At 47.7% G+C, this 17,199-nt stretch overlaps 1 long non-coding RNA gene across 1 annotated transcript; it reads left to right on the forward strand.

The window, feature by feature from the left end:
* The first annotated feature begins 260 nt into the window (after positions 1 to 260).
* On the forward strand, positions 261 to 16,523 carry LOC120867056. The gene is made up of 2 exons (XR_005721800.1): positions 261 to 605; positions 16,263 to 16,523. It is a non-coding gene; the product is annotated as an uncharacterized LOC120867056 (long non-coding RNA).
* Positions 16,524 to 17,199: the final 676 nt, after the last annotated feature.

A 17,199-nucleotide genomic window follows, 5' to 3' on the forward strand; every position in this document is an offset into this window, starting at 1 on the left:
AATGAACACCTTCCTGACTGCAGTGTTTTTCTTCTTCTAAATTATTTCCTTGGGACAAATTCAAAATTCTTTCTCCAACTCTTTCTGCATTTGTCAGATCCAAAAAAAGCAGGTAGCAGTAAATCCTGCAGCAGCTGAGGCCTGGGACCAAGTCACGGCAGCTCCCCTGCTAGGAGCTGCCAGCAGCGGGTGACCCACAGCTGCTCATTCTCGCTGAGGCTCCTGTGCCAGAGATGACGTCATCAAGGAAGAAGGGTTCTTCATGGGGGGGATGGAAGGGGAGAGGGGTTTTTTTGTCTCCTGGGATTGCTACCTCTTCCTGAGGGGGGAAGAAAACTGGTGCCAATGCAGGACATAGGCTTGCCCAGTAGTCCTTTGAGCATAGTCCAGAAAATTCCCATGGACGTGTAAAGTGTCACGTCGGAGCGGAGTTACATGGAGCTGAGTGTTGGGGTTGGAGCCTCAGCTTTGGAATCTGCTGCACCAGAGGAAATGCATGAGTAAGTGTGGAGGAAGGAAATAAAGTCCAGAAGAAGAGGCTGGGTCTGAGATGAGGGGGGGGTCTCTATTGGATGGGTTTCAGGGGAGCCTGCATCTTCAGAATTGTATGTAATATTGTGTGTGTGTGTGGTCCAGATGTCAGCTAAAACACGGGATCCTTTGAGTTCCAATAAAATCAGTATTGGACTTCCCCAGCAGTCCAGTGGTTAAGACTCTGCCTTCCAATACAGGGAATGTGGGTTCCATCCCTGGTCTGGAAACTAAGATCCCATATGCTGCAAGATGTGGCAAAAAAAAAAAAAGACAAAATATTTTTAAAAATAAATAAATAAATAAGGAAGAAAGAAATAATAAAATAAAATCAGTGCCTATCCTGTCCCACATACACCCCTCCCACCCTCTCCAGGAATTCTGGAATCTGGATAATGACTTTTCTGTTTATCACTGGCTCTATGGTCTTCCAATTTAGTTCAGTCTGTGGAGTATCTCACCACCCTGCAGGTATTGCCTTTTTTCTACTCTGGATTGACGTGGACAGAGAAATCAGCCCCTCTCTGTGACTTCAGTACACACACAAAAGTCCCTCATACACAAGTATGGCATCATTTTGCTCTGATGGTGTTTGTACATGTGTTGTGTGTTTTTTATCTGCCCAGTGTCTCTTTTACCATCTGGTAAAAACAGATAACTGCTTTTCCCCAGTTCTTTGTTTCTGGTTGGTGGTGGTTTGTTTAGGCGCTAAATCACATCTAATTCTTTACGACACTGTGGACTGTAGCCTGATGGGCTCCTCTGTCCATGGGATCTCCCAGGCAAGAACACTGGTGTGGGTTCCCATCTCCTTCTCCAGGGGATCTTCCCGAACCAGGGATCGAACCTGGGTCTCCTGCTTGGGAGGTGGGTTCTTTACCACTGAGCTACCTGGGAAGCCCCCTGTATTTCCAGAGGTGTAGAAAATAGACAATATTCCAGCCCACCAGCCCCCAAACTGAGCACATGACCTAGGCCTGGCCCAATCCAATTAAGGGACCCCATGCCCAAGGTGACTGAGCTGGTTCAAGTGGGCCTGGGGCTTCTGGGGTCATTTTCCCAACTCTAAGGTAGAAGCTTTTCTACAGGAAAGAGAATGAAGCCAAGACCAAAAGATGCCATGCCAAGAGAGGCAGGGGGACAAGAAGGGAGGTGTCCTTTGAGTCCCTGGATTCACTTGAGCTGCCACAACGTGAACAGTGCACCCTTGAGGTGTACCACTCAGTGGGGCCATGGCTCCATCAGTCAAATTCCCAGCTAGGGAAGCCAACCCATTTCATTTTTCTTGTTTTTTTCCTTAAGAAATTTGAGTTGAAGTTTAATCACTTGCTACCAAAAGTCTGAATATAGAAAGGGTTTCCATCTACCCTACCTTGCTGGTCCTCAAAACTTTGGCCAAGTCTGTAATGCATTTTTTCGTATTGAAGTCATAGGGAGGGACTGATTTCCAGTCTGGGTCAACCCAGAGCAGTACCTGCAGGGCGTCTGCAAACAGAACCATTTTCTTATACAGCACAGTTAGTCATTCCTTTGTTAAGGGTACCCTTTATATGCCCTGCTCTGGGGTCTGTAGCACCATCAAGTCATTTTCCCAAAGGAAGGCATTTTCTTTCCCCAAAGGCATCTGAACGCTTAAACAGTTATATTTTCATAGGGTGCATGTATTTTTTTCTATTTGTATTTTTCTGGAGACAAGTTTGGTCATTGTCATCCAATTCAGAGTTCCGTGACTCAGAAAATAAGATAGAAGAAAATAAAATGATCAGAGAGGGCATGGGGAGGGGTCCTCACACACTAGAGCAAGACAGAGGAACTCGCTGCCAGATGGATGCTGGAGTCAGACATTACCGTGCAGATTGCACACTGTTGCAATCAGAAGAGTCCTGAGAGGTTTTCAAACATTTTCAGCCTCAGCACCCTTTTTTCAAACAAAATCTTATCAGAAAACCCAATCTGCAAAACAGACAAAAGGAGGTAAGGAAAAGGGGCGAAGGGAAGGGGCAGCCTTGACTGTCAAACACATGAAAGAGGCTCTGAGAAAGGTTCTGTGAGATCTTTAAATCTCCTCAATGGATGGTTTGGAAAATCCCTGAATTCAATCGACTCATTTTACAGATGGGGAAACTGAGGCCCGCTGGAAAAAGAATTGCTTGAGCATTCCAGCTCGTTGTGACATTACTGGGACCAGAATCTAAGACTCTGAGGCTCTGGTGGCCAGGTCTGTGCTCTTCTCACTGCCTGGGAAAATGTGGAGAAGGCGCCTTCTGCCCCCGCAGCCCATGGTGCTCAGTCTTTCCCAAAACCCACACATGGGGCATGCCTCTAGTCCTGTAAAACACCCCCACTCCAGCCCCGCGGCCCTCCTAGCCTTTCTGGAAGGACAACGGAGACCTCCTTCATCCAGATGAGAGCTGTGGGGCCCAGAAGACAACTCCTTGCTCAGCTGGCAACACACGGGTCCAGGCTGTGTGTCATCTATCATGGCCCTCTGAGGAGGAGCCAGTGTGAACCTGGAGGCCTCGGGGAGCAAGATCTGCTTGCGGCAGGGCCCCAAGACATCTCACTTTACAAGGATGGAATTTCATGACTTGTGTATTTTAATTAAATTTTTATTTTTATGGAATTTTAGTTAAAGTTCCCCCACTCCTGCAGCTTGCTCATTGTTATTAAAAACCACGACAAGAGGAGGGGATAAAAAAAATTTTTTTTTAAAAAAACCAACACTGTCCGAGCGAAAATGAAGCCACCTTTTAGAAAAGATCTAACGGCGTTGCACATTTGAAACCCACTCCTGGCCTTCCGATGTGGATTCCGCCCCCGTAACTTCACAGATCAGATTTTAAGTCTGTGGCTTATTGCTTTCTGAGCCTCCTGGGGCTTATAGGATTATTCTGGATTTAATCCTTTAATAATTTTTCCTCCCTCCTGTCTAAGGCCTGGTTTTCCAGCTGAAATTGGCCTGGGTGAAACAGCTTGCTTCCAGTTCTGATGGATTCCCCTCTCAGACTGCCGTCCTCTGTCACTGTAAGAAAATGAAGGAGAGGATATGGGACTTACAAAGAGAAAGCTTCAGGGCCCTGTTCTGAAGCTCTGGCGGAGAAGAGGAGGCAGTTGTGCCAACGTCTGTGCCCAAAGCCTGGCAGATGTTATCCTCCTTATTCCTTACCACAGCCTGGGAAGAGAGGGTTGTGCTGTGCTTAGTTGTTCAGTCATGTCCAACTCTTTGTGACCCCATGAACCTAGCCCACCAGGCTCCTCTGTCCATGGGGATTCTCCAGGCAAGAATACTGGAGTGGGTCATCATGCCCTCCTCCAGGGGATCTTCCCAATCCAGGGATCAAACCCAGGTCTCACACATTGCAGGCAGATTCTTCACCATCTGAGCCATCAGGGAAGCCCTGGGAAGGGAGGGTTATTATCCCCATTTTACAGAAGAAGAAACTGAGTGATTGAATGCAAGTCGCTCAGTCGTGTCCGACTCTTTGCAACCTATGGATTATAGAGTCCATGGAATTCTCCAGGCCAGAATACTGGAGTGGGTAACTGTTCCCTTCTCCAGGGGATCTTCCCAATCCAGGAATCAAACTCAGGTTTCCCACTTTGCAGGCGGATTCTTTTCCAGCTGAGCCACCAGGGAAGCTGGAAGAAACTGAGGCTCAATGACAAAAATAACTTGCTTAAGCTGACACAGGTGGGAAGAAGCAGAACGTCTTCTTTGAACTATCTGCCACTGGACTTGGGGGTTTCTGGGCACTATCCACTTGGTGCCAACCTGTTGTTCCTTTTCGCCGAACTTGAGGCTAGACAGGTTCCTCCTCAGAATGGGGAGTTGAAGGGAGGAGACCCCTTGCTCAGCCAAGCAGCCCTGGCACTTACATGGTCAGTGTTGCCCCAAGCTGGTCCTGCTCACCAGTACATCCTTGGAGATTAGCAAATGTGACCCAGGTCAAAGATCCCCAACTGAAGTGACTTCCCTGGCGGTCCAGTGGCTAAGAATCCACACTCCCAATGCAGGGGGTCCGGATCCGAATCATGGTCAGGGAACTAGATCCCACATACTGCAGAGTTTACATCCCACAACTAAAGATCCCGCGTGCTGTGCTAAGACCTGTCACAACCAAAAAAATAAACAAATATTTTTTAAAAGCAGGGGAGCCACTGAGCACCCACTGTAAACCAGGAAGGTGCTAGAGGTAGGAGAAGAGAAGAGGAGGAACATATACCCCATCTGGGGATGGAACCAAGCTCACTTGAGCCCATATAACAGCTCATAATGTCACTATCAGGCTTCCCAGGTGGCTCAGTAGTGAAGAATCCACCTGCCAGTGCAGGAGACACAGGAGACATGGGTTCAATCCCTGGGTCGGGAAGATCCCCTGGAGGAGGAAACGGCCACCAACTCCAGTATTCTCGCCTGGAAAATTCCATGGACAGAGGAGTCTGGAGGGCTACAGCCCATGAGGCGGCAGTGAGACATAACTGAGCCTGCACAGAATGCAAAAAAAAAGCACACAAGGTACCTGAAATAGTCAAATTCATAGGGTCAGAAGGACATTGGTGGATGTCAGGGGGTGGGGGTGGGGGATGGGGAGTTAGTGTTTACTGGGTGCAGAGTTCCAGTTTAGGAAGATGAAAAACATCAGGAAATAGATGGTTAGACTAGTACACCAATGTGAATGTACTTAGTACCACTGAACTGTGCATTTAAATATGGTTAGAATAGCATGGTTTATATTATGTGACTTTTACCACACACACAAATAAATAAATAAAAAAAGAATGAAATACAAATCACAGGTCTTGCTCCAGACCTATTGATTCAGAAAGTGGGGGTGGATCTCAAAATCTGTATTGTTACAAATCCTCCAAGTGACTCAGAAGTGGGCTAGTGTTTGAGAATCAAGGAGCTATAGGAATACAGAGTGGTGAGTGAGTGAAAGTCGCTCAATTGTGTCCAACTCTTTGCAACTCCATGGACGATGGACTATACAGTCTACAGAATTCTCCAGGCCAGAATACTGGAGTGAATAGCCTTTCCTTTCCCCAGGGGATCTTCCCAACCCAGGGTTTGAACCCAGGTCTCCCATATTGCAGGCGGATTCTTTACCAGCTGAGTCACAAGGGTAGGAATACAGAGGAGAGAGTGGTAACTGACCCTGAATGGAGTGATGAGGAAGCCTTCCTGCAGGAAGAAACTCTTGTAGGGAATCTTTAAGAACAAGGAGCCATGGGACTTTCCTGGTGGCTCAGTGGTTAAGACTCCATGTTGTTCCTAATGCTGGGGGCCTGGGGTTTGATCCCTGGTCAGGGAACTTGATCCCACATGCTGCAACTAAGACTCAGCACAGCCAAATAAATTTTAAAAAAAGAGCAAGGAGCCAGATGAAGGAATAAAATAAGTCCCCAGGTGGATGAAGCTGTGCAAGAAAGAGCATAGAGGATGAGCGGCTCTGAGTGTTTTCAAAGAATAGCAGGGACAGTGGGGTTGGTTGTCAAGAAGCTGGAGGGGCTGAGGAAAGAGAAAGAATAAAAAAACTCAAGAGTTTCTGAGAAAAGGAAGGTGAGAAAGAGAGTTCAGGTGTGCAGGTGGACCCTGTGCATAGACAGCCCAGTCTGAGCCATGGAGGACAGACATCCCTAGGGACTTGGAAGCCCCCCCACCTCACCCCCGAAACTCCTCCAGTTAACCAAAACGGCATGACCTCATGTGTTATGGCTGCAGAGGCACGGGGGAGGCCAGATCCGGTGTTTGTATTGAAATTAATTGGGGGCTCCGTGGATGATGGAGGCTCTGAGGAATGCGTCGCCCCCCTGAAGTGATCCCGCGAACAATGGTGTCGCTTTCGACCACCGTGGCCCCCAGCGGTTCACATCTGCACTTCCAAAGCCCTTCTCCGATGAAATCATAATCACAGACAGATATGAATATTTACAATCCAAAGCAGATACCTACAGGGATTTGGGATGGGGAGGACTCAGGCCCGCACCCCAGAGCTATTTTTAGGCTAGGAAACGAGGCTCCCATTTTACCAGAGTAGCGGCTTGTCAATCAGGAAAATCCCATCACTCACCCCCAGCCCAGATTTATGGTGATTCAGAGGGGAGATGCTGCCAGGAACAGGGCTGGGGCCAGGAAAATTTCATCTGTCTGGAATCCGACAGGAAAAAAGAGGCCTGGAAATTTCAGAGGAAGCTGGGACCGGTGCCGGCACAGCGCCTCTGTTTGTGTTCACTCAGCTGGCTCCTGTTAGCAAGTTAAGGGTCCGCTGAGGAAAAGCGTCAGGCCAGGTTTTTCCATCACTCCAGAACCTTGAGCTTGATCCCCAGGCAGCGGCTGCTCCTGTGACCTCTGACCCCAAACAACAGGAGCCTTCACCAGGTTCCCCTGGGGCCCCCAGCCCCGGGCTGCATCTTAAATCAACATCTTTGGTTGTTTTCTTTTTTTTTCCCTCCTTTCTCTTACCAAAAAAAAAAAAAAAAAGAATGTAGCTAAGCGATTCTATCTCTTTTGTTGTTTGTTTAATCAGACTTTTAGCACACTCAAGAAGCAGGGTTCAATACAACCACTAATTAATTCAATTTAGCTTTCATTTCCTCCCCTGGAGTGACCCAGCTCTCCTGAAGTGTCTTCTCATTTGTCCTCCCTGGTACTGGGGCACCAGGAACCCCTGACTTCCAAATCTGATGCTGTGAGCTCTAGAATAAAGCCAGGGATCAGGGCTATGTGCAAAATCCTGCTGCAAGTATAGCAGATCCTAGACTGTCCTCTCCATTCTTGCCTATCATGTGCCAGGCCCTGTCCTGGGGGTGTGGGACTGGGGGTCAGAGGGAGAGGGGAGTACAAAATGGGCATCATTTGCCCTCCAAGAGCCCACAGATTGGTGGGGGGAGCACAACCCTAAACAGAGGAGAGTCATAAAGCACATAGGAAAAAACCACTGGGCTGGCTCAGGGGACAAGGCATTCACGGGGAAAGAACCATACACGCAAAGAGAGAGGAGCAGGAGAGAAGGGAGCATACACACAGCCACACCCTGAGGGGTCTCGTGAGCCCGGAGCACAGATGGGACTCGAGGGCCAGCCTGGCTCAGGAACGGGACTTGTTTCCGGTATTGGGTCTTAGGCCTAGGGCACTGGAAAGTTTAACTGGGGAACACTGAAGTCAGATGGGCACTTTGTCCCGATGACCCTGGTGGTACTGTGGAAGCAGGGGTGCAAAGGGGTGAGTCCAGAGGCAGAGGGACCAGTCAGAAGAGAGAACAGGGATGGATAAGGCAGGGCAGAGGGACTGGAGAGAAGGGCAGGGTTTAGAAGGCATTTAGAATCCCAATTCTGTTATCCATCTGTAGCTGGCAGATGGGAGCTGTTCAATAATCAAACATCGGTGGGCCAGGGGAGACCTAACTTCCTAAGGAATGAGAAGTTGAACCTCATGTCACAATCTGTGAAAGACAGCAAGCATCCAGGCCCATAGCTCCTTCATACAGGCCAGCTGGCGCTGTGGTCCACCAGGCACCCAGGGGAGTGAAGCCTGGGGGCCTGGTGGTGACCTACATCTGCCAGTCTTGGGACCTAGGGTCTCCAGGACAGTGAAGGAAACTTTAGGAGATCAGTGAGGCACTTGCCTGGAGCACAGAAGGTAAGGGGGTGCCCAAAACCTCAAAAATCAAGATAGATAATGTTTTAAACATTTATTTATTTGGTTACACTGGGTCTTAGTTGCAGCACACAGGATCTTCAGTTAAGGCATACAAACTCTTAGCTGTGGTATGTGGGATCTAGTACCCTGACCAGGGATCGAACCCAGTGGGAGCATGGAGTCTTAGCCACTGGACCACCAGGGAAGTCTCAAGAGAGATAATATCTTACTGCAGTATTTTAATCAAAATTAATACCAAAATTCATAATGAACAAAATAAAAATTTTTCAACAAAGACAAGCTCCAACCTTGCTCTCAGTCCCCTGCCTCATCCACCTCACCCTAATCCCAACCCTGGTTCCAATAAAAATTCATTTTAGAAAGCATGGGCTGTACTGTACTGAATGTTTTAAAATATTGTGTTAAATTGTATTTCTCCTGACTACTGAGTTTTGGATGCCTCATTATATTTTGGGCCTGTAGCAAATGCCCACACCCTTCATCCTAGATCTGGGCCTGACACACAGGACCACTTTCTGGAGTACAGGAACCCCTAGGAGAAGAGGTCTGGCCTACAGAGAACAGCATGCCCATGCCTACGCAAATTCGGCTGGAGTTCACTCTGATCCTGCGTGTGCTGAAGGCTCCGTGCTGGTCAGAAACTCGGAACCAAGGGGTCCCACGGATCCTTGCTCCCTGTCCCTTGGAAAGTTGAATGCTACTGTGTACCTGGAAAGAGTTTAGCAAAGTTTCTAAGCTCAGTTGCCTCATCTGTAAAATGGAGAGAAGAATGCTTATTTGTTGTTTTTCATTTCAAAGAAATCTAAGTCAGGCCAAACCCAAGACCTCTAGACATCTGATCCACCAACCAGGCACTGTCCTGAGGAAGTAGAGATAAATAGCATGTGAGAAACATATTCCCAACCCCCTGGCCCCCACTGCAGCTGATACCCACAGATTAGATAGAACTAGGCCCAAATCATTCTTTGGTTTGTTCATTCCTTCCTTCCTTCAATAACAGACACAGTCTGAGCACCTATATATGCCAGCTGCTGCTGGGCATTGGTTGAATCCTTCGTAATCGTTGGCCTCAAGATCCAGTAGAGTCAGAGAGACAGAAAAATAACTGCAAAATGCAGCGCCATGTGCTCTTTAGAGACAAAAGAGTGTGGGAATTTAGAGGACAACTCCTGAGCTGACAGTGGTGGTGGTGGGAGGAGGGGCATTGCAGAGCAGGGCCTTGAATTCCATCGAAGTAGAATCATGCCAGAAGACCGACAGACTAGTGCTTTTTGGACAAGGACCTGGTCTTAGTTTGTTCAGCCTGCTATATCGAAAAACACAGCAGGTGCGTGGTTTTATAAAAGAAGTGTATTTCTCACAACTCTGGAGGCTGAAAAGTCCAACATCAAAGTGCTGGCAGATTTGGTGTCTGGTGAAGACCTACTTCCTGGTTCACGTTCTTTCATGGCAGAAGGGGCAAAGGAGCTCTCTGGGGTCTCATCTTTATAAGATGTGCCCCTATAGGGCACTAATCTGATCACGCTTCATTCTTTCTGGAGCAATTAGTAATTGCCCTCTGTTCTTCCCCAGTAATTGCCCTCTGTTCTTCCCCAGTAGCATATTGGACACTTTTCAACCCTAGGGCTCATCTTCTGGTACTGTCTCTTTTTGCCTTTTCCTACTGTTCATGGGGTTCTCTTGGCAAGAATATTGGAGTGAATCTCCATTTCCTCCTCCAGTGGAACACCTTTTCTCAAAACACTTCACTATGACATCTGTCTTTGGTGGCCCTGAATGGCATGGCTCATAGCTTCACTGAGTTACACAAGCCCCTTCACCATGACAAGGCCGTGATCCATGAAGAGGGATGTGAAGAGATACTTCTCCAAAGAAGAAATAAATGAGCAATTAGAATATCACCAGGACTTTCCAGGTGGCTCAGTGCATTCCACCTGCAATGAAAGAGACTCAGAAGGCAGGTTCAATCCCCAGGTCAGGAAGATCCCCTGGAGGAGGGCATGGCAACCCACTCCAGTATTCTTGCCTGGAGAATCCCAGGGATGGAGGAGCCTGGAGGGACAATCCATGGGGTCGCAAAGAGTCGGACACAACTGAAGTGACTGAGCATGCATAAGCAATGTGATCATGAAGGCTCTGACCTTATGACCTAGTCACTTCCCAGTGGCTCCATCTCTAAACATCATCAGCCTGGGGATCTAGATTTCAACATGGATTTCGAGGGGACACAAGCATTCCATCCCTAGCATACCTATACAAACGAGAGTAGAGTGTAAAAAAAAGACAGCATGATGGAGATGGGAAGAGGCTTGGATGGTGGGGCAAAGTGTGTGGGAGGGACAATGACGGGAGAAGAAGGTGGTAAGATAAACTTGGTGTGGACCACGAAAGGCCCTATGTGTGGGACTTCCCTGGTGGTCCAGGAACTAAGACTCGGTATTTCCAGTGCAGGGGGCCACGGTTCAACCCGTGGTTGAGGAACTAGATCCCTAGATCCCACATTCCACAACTTGAGTTCATGTGCTGCAACTAAAGACTCTAAGTGCTGCAACTAAGATCTAGAGCAGCCAAATAAATAATAAAAAATTAAATTAAAATAAAAATAAGAAAAAGACAGGCCCTGTGTGCTAAGATAAAAATTTGGATCTTATTTTCCTGGCAATGGGAAACTATTTAAAGTTTTTAGACAGAAAATGGCATTTTTTGATCTGTTTTTAGAAAGAGAATGCTGGCACCCGTGGAGAGGGGGGACTGAAGCTGGAAGTATGTGGAAGCAGAAAAGTCAGTTGGGATATTGAGAAATAATCTAAGGGAGAAAAGATGAAGCCATGGACCAAGACGGTCCATGGAAATGGAAGTGGTGGTGGAGATGGAGAGCCGGGATGGAGTTAAAGAGATTTCTGTAAGAAGCTACACACCTTGGTGGCTACGTAGGCACGAAGGGTGAGGGAGAAGGAAAAGTCTACCTTGATTTCCAGGTTTCTGATTTAGGTGATTGTGCACATAAGAGACATGTGTTCGATCCTTGGGTCAGGAAGATCCCCTGGAAGAGGGCATCGCAACCCACTCTAGCAATCACGCCTGGAGGATCCCATGGACAGAGGAGCCTGGCAGGCTATGGTCCATAGGGACACACAGAGTCGTACACAACTGAAGCAGCAACACAGCATACACAAAGCACGCACACACACGGAAGCAACAGCAAACCAAACAGCAACAGCAGAGGAGGGGCTGGGGGGACAGTGGCTGCACTCCAGTTTGGACTTGTTGACTCTGGGTGAATGGAAGCTGCTCAGATGAAATAACCGAAAGGAGATATGATGGCTTCAGGACAAAGTTGAGGCTGGAGATATTACCGTGTAAGCGAAAGACAGGTGGGCTCAAGTGAGTCAAGCCAGAGGGAGGGTATAGGGAGAAGAGAGCTGAAGAAGAGAGGCCAGCAGAGGAAGAGTGGAAAAAGATGAGAGGAGGCCAGCGAGGAGATCCGGGAGGAATAAGAGCAGGGAAGAGGGCTATCCAGGGGACCAGGATTGCTGACAGACAAAAGGAGGAGCGAGGGTTCCATACAGCAGAGTGATGAGGACGAACCCAGCAGAGTGATGAGGACGTGAGGATGAGAACCAAATTGTAGTCTGAAGCCAAGGAGGTCATTGGGGACTCTAGTAAGATCAACTTCAAAATCCACCAAAGTCTGCCTCTCGACTCAATCCATGGACTCCCACATCTGTCTTCATGGGACGGTGGGAAGAAGGTTGAGGAATCCATGGGAGGTGAGGAAGTACATGATGCCTTCAAAAAGTTCTGGAATGCCAAATGACTTGAGCAGGATGTTTAACTCCAGTAGGAGTTCACATGGATGACAGGTCCTCAAAGTCTCCATCATCAGGGTCTGGGTCCCCAGAGTGAACCACATTTACCCTGTGCCTCCCAAGAAGACCCTCCAAGACCAGCAGGACCACATTATGTGGTACCAATGGGTGACCAAATTATCAACTACAGTGAAGAATTTTGCCTTTTTGGTCAACAAGAAATCCAAATCCTGTTATTCCAGCAAGGCATCCTCCATTGTTACAGAGATTAACTTATTAAGAACAAGAAGAGGATTATGAACAGCTTTTGGTTTTAACTATTTAGCATGAGAAACCAGATTGAGAACAGAAAACAAAAGTATTACAATAGGAAGAAGATAAGAAAATACAGTTAGCCTAGCTGGAGGAATCTCTTTTAGAGACACCTGCTACATCTCAAGGCAAGATTTTGGAAAAATAAGGGCTCTGAATCAGACAAAAGCAACCAGTGCACTTACTCAAGTCACTTGAAGAATCTTACAAATTCCAAATTTCTCTTAATCAAATAAATATTTCCTTCTTGGTGATTTTCTATTGCTTTCTTAAAGGTTCATATTAATATGATAAACAATACAGTATCAGGACATCAGGAGAATGATGATTGCAAAAAAAGAATGCTATCCAAACACACACACAAGAAAAAGTTCCAGGGACTTCCCTGGTGGTCCAGTGGCTAAGACTCAACTCTCCCAATGTAGAGGACCTGGGTTCGATCCCTGGTCCACGAACTAGATCCCACATACTGCAATTAGAAAAAGAAAAAAAAGGATCCTGAATGAGGAGACTAAGACCTGGCACAGCCAAATAAATAAATGGGTTTTTGGTTTGGTTTTGTTTTTTAAAAAGGAAGTTCTGGGATGAAGAGATGATGTTTGTAGGACAGACAGAGTTTCAAGACAGTGAGACAGAAGGTCTTATAAGAGAGAGAGACTTGAGTAGGGCTTTAGGATCAAGAGGAAAGGCATTGAAGAGAGAAGTGAGATCCCAATTAAGCTGCACAAGAACACCAAGCTCAGGCCCCAACCTCCAAGGCCCTTGTTCAACTGGTTATCTCAAGTTCAACCCTCACTTTCCCAGAGAGCACTTAGTTCCCCAGGCATACTTCCAAAACCTATGTCACCCCTAATTCACCACAAGCATAAGACAAAACAATGCATGAGAAACACATCCCTTAGTTCTGCTCAGAGTCCTGGAGAAGATCTCACCATCTCAAAGATGCCGGAAGGCAGGCCCTGGCTCTCAGGAATGGGCAAGATGGACCTCTACTCTGATCTGGCTCAGGTACCTCCAAGGAACAGAGACCACTTAAGTCACCCCAAGGAAAGGGGAGTGGGTGACAAGGATATATGTGGTCAGGGGTCTAGAGCCTGAATGCAAATGGGAAAGCCACAGTGAAGTTCGCAGTGTTTGGCCCCATCTTGAAGGTGCTCTGTTCTCCTCTGGGTATCTGTACCATTGTCCTCTCTCTGCCAACCATTTCCTCCACTCTGTTTCTTCAGCTCCCTTCTAACTGTGGTTTGCAGGAGGCTTTGACTTTTCATCCTCAGCTTCAGATTCCCCACCAGCTACTATCCGAGTTGCCACCAGATCCAGCTTCTGTTTCCCAGTGAAGATTCAAGACAGGGATCCAATTGGCCCAGTTCTAGCTCAGGCAAGGCCTTGGGTCACTAGCCAGTCTATAGTTGCCTGGCTTTAGGTCAGGTGCCCACCCCTGCTCCAATTATTGAGAGCAGTAAGGAGGGACCTGGGAACCCAAGACACCTCCACTTTGTTTGTTTTTTTTTTTTAGTATTTATTTATTTATTTGGCTGTTTTGGGTCTTAGTTGTGGCACGTGGATCTTCGATGCATGGCTGCCTAGTTGTGATACATGGGCTCAGCAGTTGTGGCACACAGGCTTAGTTGCCCTGTGGCATGTAGGATCTTAGTTCCTCAACCAGGCATTAAACCCTCATCTCCTGCATTGCAAGGTGGATTCTTAACCAGTGGACCACCAGGGAAGTCCCACCTCCACTTTTAAATCCAGCACGTCCTACAGAGGCTGGAATGGGAGATGGGCAGGCAAGCACCCCAAAACCCATCCAGCACAATAAACCTATTTCTTTTCTAAACCAGCTGACATGGTCTGAATTGGGAGAACGACTCGGGGTGGGAAATGATGAGGTTTCAAACCACCATTCAAGGATCCTTAAGGCAGTGAGCACCTACTGTGGACCTTTGAGATGACCACATTTGGACCAGGCAGTAGATGCGTAGCAGAGAATGATGGAGACAGTGGGAAACGCTCCTTGCTCCCACGACACACATCCTGGCTCTCTCCACACAGAGATGGCAAGAGTTGCCCACTTAATGCACTGTGTCCAGGGCTCTCCTATCTGCTGACTTGGTGCTGGCCTTCTGCGGCCTCCTCCTTCCAAAAAGTATGAGAACTTGAGAGCCGTGGGTAGAAGCCTGAGGGTGTGGACTGGCCCTTTGGCCTCAGGCCCTCCCAGTTGAGGCGGCACTCTCCATCCTCAGCCTCCTCCTCCCCCTCCTCCTGCCTCGGCCCAGGCCCTGACCAGAGCTGCCAATCTGCAGAGGGCTCTTCCAGAAGTCACTGCTATCCTTTCAAAAGTAGCAAGAGTTCCAAAACCAAACTCCAGATGCCTTCCCTCCCACATCCTCCCTCAGCCCCACCAGCCTGTCCACCTCGTGAAACAAAGAGACTTAGAAATCACAAGTGTGGAAATGACATCAATGGACAGTGGACAGAGACTTGTACCAGGAGGGGAGCGGGTCTCGGGAGGGGGCCGAAGAGCGGTGGCCTTAACTGACCCATCGCCCCGCCTGCATTCTGCTTCTTTCTCCCTCAGCCTTTCAGCCTTCAAAAGCTTTCAGTGCACAGGAAGAGCCTGTCTTCCTTAAATCAGGAGTAATGTTCGCGTCTGCTCTTAACAGAACATCCGGTAACACTTTAATTGAAATTTTAACTCTGATTATTCCAGCTGACCAGGAATGCAAGCAAAATCAAAGCTGTGAAGGTGCCAATAGATACACACGTGAAAAGATAGTGAAAGATTACTGCTGCGAGCTGTGTGCTACCCTGGGATTCGTGACCTCTGGAGGGGAAGATTTTGATCCAGGGCCAGAGACCAGGCATGACCACTCAGAGCTTTTTGCCTAACAGAATTTTATTTAAGTATAAAAGAGATAGGGGAAGCTTCTGACATAGTCATCAGAAGGGGACAGAATCAATGCCCCCTTGCTAGTTTTTAGCAAGGCATTTTATGTCTGTCTGTTAGCAAGCTGTTCATCAGATAAGAGAGACACCTTAAGGGTGAGGGACTTTCACCAGGCCGCTGTCCCACAATATGCATTTCTGAGATAGAATGGCACAAGATGTGCCATCTCTGGCCATAAAACAATTGACATGAGTACTGGTTTGTCACGCCATTATCAGCCCAAGGTTTGAGAAAAGAAAAACAGTTCGTCTTAGGCGGAACCATCTTGAAGAAAGGCAGATTCCAAAGCAAATACATAGTTTCATTAACACAGCTTAAAAGAAAACATTTTCATAAGAAAAACGCATTGGTTAGCTCAAGGTTTGAGAAAAGTTCAGACAGAACTAGGTGTCCTCAACAGAGAACTAAAAGAAACCTCTTTTAATTTTGTGCAGAGAAGGGGGAAAAAAAAGTCTGGCACATGCAATTTATTTCCTCCTACTGCTTGGGGACCTCTGACCTTCCTACCTGTTAACCTTCTCAGTAGAAAAGAGAGGGAGCTTCCCTGGCGGCTTCCCTGGTGGCTCAGATGGTAAGGAATCCACCTGCAATGCGGGAGACCTGGGTTCAGTCCCTGAGTTGGAAAGATCCCCTGGAGGAGGGTATGGCAACCCCCTCCAGTATTCTTACCTGGAGAATCCCCATGGACAGGGAGCTTGGCGGGCTACAGTCCATGGGGTCGCAAAGAGTTGGACACGGCTGAGCGACTAAGCACAGCACAGAAAAGAGAAAGAGAGAGAGAAAGGCTGAGGACCAATGAACCAGGAGAACCCAGGAGAATTCTATTCCAACGCGGCTCAAACATCATGTCCCTGCCTCTCGGGAGACCCCAGGCTACCGCCCCAAGAGCCCTCTTCTCCCTAAACCTCCCCAAAGCACAATCACATCCATCCTTTCTCATCCAGCCCTCTGCCAGCCTCAGGCCTAGACTGACCCAATGAACCCTGTTTCTTGTTCACATCAGACCAGCGGTCAGCAGATTTTAATATTGTGAATGCAGAATATGCCCTGAGATTGTCGTCTTGGGACCCTGCTTCACTCTCCAGAGACCCACAGCAGGGTGCAGGAGAGCCAGAGAAGCCTCGAGAAACAAACACGGTGACAATCGCTTACTGGAATATTTGGCTGGGGAAAGCTTTGTTCCCACATAAAATCAACCCAGATGGATTATGAAACAGAAAGTGACACGCACGAGATTTTAAATAAAACATCATTTTCCAAATCATGTGGGCTAAATACTATGTGAGATCCAGGATGAGAGCCTGGAACAGAAAAAGCACACGGATGGAAAAACTGATGAAACACAAATAAAGACAGGAGTTTAATTACTAGTAAAGTACCCATGTTAATCTCTCAGTTTTGACTAAAGTACCTTGGTTATAGAAGAGGTTAACATGAGGGGAAACTGGGCTCAAGGGTGTACAGGACTCTGTGCAACTCTGTTGCAACTTTTCTTTTAATCTAAAATTATTTCAAAATTTAAAGTTTATAAAAAAAATCATATGACTGTTTCTAGCTTCCTGATCCCTCCAACCCCATCCTCACTCCTCCTCCTCCTTCCCCCACCCCACCCCCCACCCCCAGCACAGATTCACAATCTGCTGCTCCATCAGAGTTCCTTGGGTGGCAAACACTGAGTCCCATGAGGACGAGCTGGGGCCAGAGGCAGGATGTGCGGTCATGGGCGGGTTTGAACCAGCAGGAACACAAGGGAGTCGGGCTGCAGAACCACAAACAGACCAAAGCCCTGGAATTTCAGATCATTCCAGATCTACAGGTCATTCGTTCATTCAATAAGTATTTATCCTCACACATGCCAAGCGTCATGCTAGGCTGCTGTGAGAGTGAGGATGGCGGGGGAAGAGCGTTGCGGGTACAAAATGAATGAGACCCAGAGAAAC

This window comes from Oryx dammah, unplaced genomic scaffold (genome assembly GCF_014754425.2).
Source record: "Oryx dammah isolate SB20612 unplaced genomic scaffold, SCBI_Odam_1.1 HiC_scaffold_8, whole genome shotgun sequence".
In the NCBI taxonomy this organism is placed as follows: domain Eukaryota; kingdom Metazoa; phylum Chordata; class Mammalia; order Artiodactyla; family Bovidae; genus Oryx; species Oryx dammah.